Raw genomic sequence first — 5080 nt, 5'->3', positions numbered from 1 at the left:
TTATTTATTTATTTATTTATTTATTTAAATTTTTTAGTGATGTATCATAAAGAAAATTACAAATTATATCGAAACAAGTAAGAATTCATGAAGAATTATCCAAAACAGATTTGCATTTTTCGATAGATCATACAGGATGTAAGGGAAAAAATAAACAAAATTGAAGTCTTTTGAAGGCCTCGAGTCAACATATTTTGAAATTGCAACCATATTTTTGTCAAGACATGATGAATCTACAAAATGAAGGTAATAATATAGATACATACTCGGATACATATGATTGATTGGTAATTCCCAAAAGCTATGATGAACAGCGGACACTATGATGGACGCATGATGAAAGGAGAAAGACAAAATTTAATTTAAGTATTTTCGCATGAAGTTTTATTATTCAAAATAAATGATGATTCTTATAATAAACAAATCAGGTGCAATTAAAATTTTTGTTTTGGTCTTCGAAAATAACACATATTGATTAAACTTCTACTATCCAAAATGAATAGGTACATAGATAAAATATATCTATATACAGGATATCTGTAAACAAATGCGAAGGACAAAGGGAGATGATTCCTTAATGAAAATAAGCGGGGCTAGTTCCTATAAATTTTTTTCCAAATAGACAGCTCTTCCAAGATGCAGCCTTGGAAGGCGATGACGAGTCTACAGTTTTTAATTTTTTTTTACAGGTTCTGAAAAACACTGAGTCATAAAACTATACATATTATGAAGCACTGAGTAGATTGGTACCAGTTTCAACTTCGGCAAGCTCGCAGTTTAGGCGGTAGCTTGCTATCGATTTTTTTAATGTGTCTCTCCCTTAAATTCAAAAATTTCTGTGAAAATGTTGAAATTTGAGTTATTATGCTATTGTCATAGAAGTATACGAAACTATCAGGTCGGGGGATCCAAGATTTCGGGCCGATTCACATGAAAAAAAAAAACATAATAAAATGAATTTCGTGAATACCGAGGCTGAAAACCACTATTCTCCGCTATGAAAATTTAATATTATTCCAATAATATACCGAGTTAATTAATGCTACGTTGCTATTACTATAAGGCCCGGTTGTTCAGTTCAGGATAAGGCCGAGATTTAAGATGATCCTAGATTAACCTGACAGAACTGAACTGAAGTGTCAAAATCAATTTAGGATAAACTTCAATCCCGAACTGAACAACTGGGCCTATTCATGTAGAGTTTCGGATTTTGCGAGAATCTACTGCTTTTTCGCCTTTTTCTTCAAAACAACAACTGCGCTGAAGGAAATGTGATTGACTGTTATCTTTATCATTTACATCATTATTTGCCGAACTTCAAAGTTCTGAATGAATTAAAATCTAAACTTGAAAATATACGAGATAATTTTCGCAAGAATTTCAATGAAATCTGAAAATTTTCATCATTCTGGAGCATTCTGGACATCAATAATTCTCGAATCATCCATGGAATAAATTCAATTTTATCCAATATAACACGCAAAACGAAATGTTATTCGAACTCGGCATCTTGAGCAATTCGTTCCTAAAAAGCCCGAATCAGGTAGAAAATTTTGAACCCTTCATATCAGCGTTAACACGTGTTTTGCAGTAAACAGATGCCGATTTCGTTTTCAACGGGCCATGTAACTAGGGTCGGCGTTGGGTGAAAGGATGAACGGTTCTTACAACAAGAAGAATTTGAATTTTCATATGACGGTGAGGGCATTTGTTTTAAAATTTTCAGAGTACAAGAAGTATACAGGGTGTTTCACGAGTAAACAGACAAATGAAAACCGTGAAAAGAGGGCATTGAGCTGAGTTCAGAATCATACCATATACAGGGTGTTCCAAAACTAGTGAATCAAACGTTACACCACGATAGAGTAAACCAAATATTATCGAATGACACCAACATTAGTTCGACGAAAATGTACCGTTTCCAAAATAATCAGAATTTTATTAAAATACATAAAGTTGCCGATTTTCGAACTATTTTTCTTAATAACAGGGCCAGTTTGTGAAAAAGGATATCGATTTTAAATTATATTGAAGTAATATTATTGTTTCATCTCCCCTAATTGAAATTATTTTAAGTAGGTAATCGATAACCATAACCTAAGTAAATGTAAATTAAAACAATTGTTTTTTCTACATGATTTTTAATACTCAGAATAAACAGGGGTGATAATATGGGAGAAAAACGCTATCCTCAATAACAAATTGGCCTTATGACTGAAAAAATAGTTCGAAAATCGGCAACTTTAGGTTAGGTTTTTTTAGAAACGGTACATTTTCGCTCAACTAATGTTGGTGTCATTCGATAGTATTTGATCTAGTCTATCGTGGTGTGACGTTTGATTCAATAGTTTTGGGGCACCCTATATATAGGTTTCTTCGAGGTTTTTTGAAATTTCTCGAATTTCCGTTTGGCTATAACTCCTGAAATTCTGATCAAGTCGACTGAAAATTCATATTTAGCCTTGAGTTGTTAATTTCATTGAAACAGAGCATTAAAATTCGACAAAAATCTGGACCGGGCTCAGTGAGGCTTTACTTAACTTCAAACTCATAAAAACACCATGTATGTAGTTTTTTAAACATAATTTCAACTTTTTTATCTGCATTATTATTGTCTCAAAATGAATTGATTTTTGGGTTGCCCCACCTGTTGATCATGTTCTAGAAATAATTGTTTTGGTCAGACGCCTCTAAGGAATAGAGCACTTCATGAAAATGTATTTAGAAATCCATAATTGATTTTTTTTCAAAGAATATTCTGTTGAATGTGTTCAACAATTATACCATATTCGGTCTTCAAAATACTCTTTCACAAGGATAAAATGTTTCAAAATTGATAATATCCAAATATGGGTGGAAAAACTACGCTATCTTGAAACTAAAATTTAAAACTTGATATTCAGAATGAATCTATTTTTCTATGGACAACTAGTTGTGTGAATAAAAACAAAGAAAGAAATCGCGGGGTGTCAGATCTGGAGATCTAGCAGTCCAATATTGGGGTCCTACCCTTCTAATAAAATGACCTGAAATACTGATAAATACTTTTGCTGGTGCATGAATATCATCAATGTTTCAATAAAAAATTGTAATAAGACCAGAACAATCCATAGATTTCCATAGATCCAATAATGACTATAACGGAATCAGTGAAGAATTCGAAAGTGCATTTATCATACTTATCCGAAGTGCCAATCATTACCTTCACTAAAAGACCAAATGAGGTGAAAACCAGTTCGGAAAATTACTTCAGTTCCACGTTGTCCATAAAAAGCGATTCATTCATAAGACATCGAATTATAATTATTATTTTCATGATCATGATAGCGTAGTTTTTTATTTCTATTTTTGTTCATTATCAATAACAAAGCTTATTATCACTGTTAATGACTTATCTGAATGACCAGATATGCTATAAATATCAAAAACAAATGCAAGACATATATTGAGAACGAAAAAATTCAGTTGAACATTTCCAATTCCATTTTTAGATTTCCTCAGTTGATTGGCGATCATATTCATCCCATTAATTAATGTGAACTAAAAGTCAATATGCAGCGCTGTTTTTTCCAGATATTTCACGATCAAACAATTATTCATTAAAAATAATCTGAAAAGGCATACCAAAGTTTCATTGATTTTGAGAAAATCAATGGAGATACCTGAAAAATTCAAAATTATGACGAGAAAAACTACAAACAGAGTGTTTTGCATGAGTTTAAATTTGAATATATCCTCAATGAGTTCGGTCCTGTGTTCGTCAACTTTTAATGTTCTGTTTTATTGAAACTTAGAAGTTTAAGCGGATAAAGAATTTTTAGCCGAATCCAACTAAAATATTTGGAGTTATAGCCGAACAAAAATTAGGGAAATTTGAATAAACTCTTCTCTTTATCGGAAACGGAATGCCTAAGAAACACATATGAGGTGTTTTTGAACTAAGCTCAATGCCCTCTATTCACGGTTTTCGTTTGTTCGTTTACTTGTGAAACACCCTGTGTACTGAAAAATTTCAAAAGACTCCTCGAGCAATTAAGAAATGCCATTAAATCAAGGAGTTTTTTTTGAACCGCTATGATGAAAAATGTCAATATCCAGTTATTATTATTATTTGGGGTGATTCATCGAAAATCCCCAATATCTCGAAAACCAAGGCACTTTTGCCAAACGTAAAATATATTTATTTGAACCGCCATAGAGTACTCTACCCGCAGGCTCCATATTATCCACTCATTACGCCACACCCTGTATAATTATTATTATTATATCAATGTATTGAAAATAAACAGACATGAATACTAGGCAGTTGTTTTGTTTGAAGGTGAAGCTCCTGTTGCTTCAAACTTCTTTTAATTATTTTGACGCAAGATGATTTTTGTTGAGGAATTCAACATTCTCATAATTATCCGTTCATTTCTTCAAGAGATACCCATTCCCTACCACCTATGAGTATTCAATTCAATGCTAACACTGCATCAAATGCATTTCATCTTCGGGTTGATTTTTTTGAATTCTACAACTGATGTAACGTCTTCAGCCAAAGAAAATAAACAACAGTAACTCTCCTCAAGCTACTGATTACTTCTATTTTCCATGTAAATAAATAGATTTGGTATGTCTTCAATCAGTTTGTGAAATGTCAATTATGTTCGTTACATATTTTCGACGCAATATTTTCCGAAGTGATTTGACATTGTGATGAAATACGTAATTACTGAGAGTCTCACGTAGAACGGACTACGTAGCACTGATTTAAAACTCAAAAATGTTTTGACAAGCGTCTTAACCCAACATTTTCGTACCATACAGAGTGAAAGGTATTCAATTTCCATGGCCAATCCTGTGCTAAAATGAAAGTGAATGAAGTATAGAAGCTGAAAGTAAAACGTATATCTTAGTTGATTCATTCGGGAAAAACATTTCAATGGAGTTCCTCATGTCGTGAATATAATGCCCAAAATTTAGATAACTATTTCATACCAGAACAAATTCGGTAAAATTGTCTTTGGAATTAATCTTATATGTAACGAAAAATTTTATTGTCATGTATCATTCATTTTAGGACCTATACGGTATTAAA

This window comes from Coccinella septempunctata, chromosome 9 (assembly GCF_907165205.1).
Source record: "Coccinella septempunctata chromosome 9, icCocSept1.1, whole genome shotgun sequence".
Taxonomy (NCBI): Eukaryota; Metazoa; Arthropoda; class Insecta; order Coleoptera; family Coccinellidae; genus Coccinella; species Coccinella septempunctata.
The sequence above is the reverse complement of the archived record's forward strand: the minus strand, read 5'-3'. Positions refer to the sequence as shown.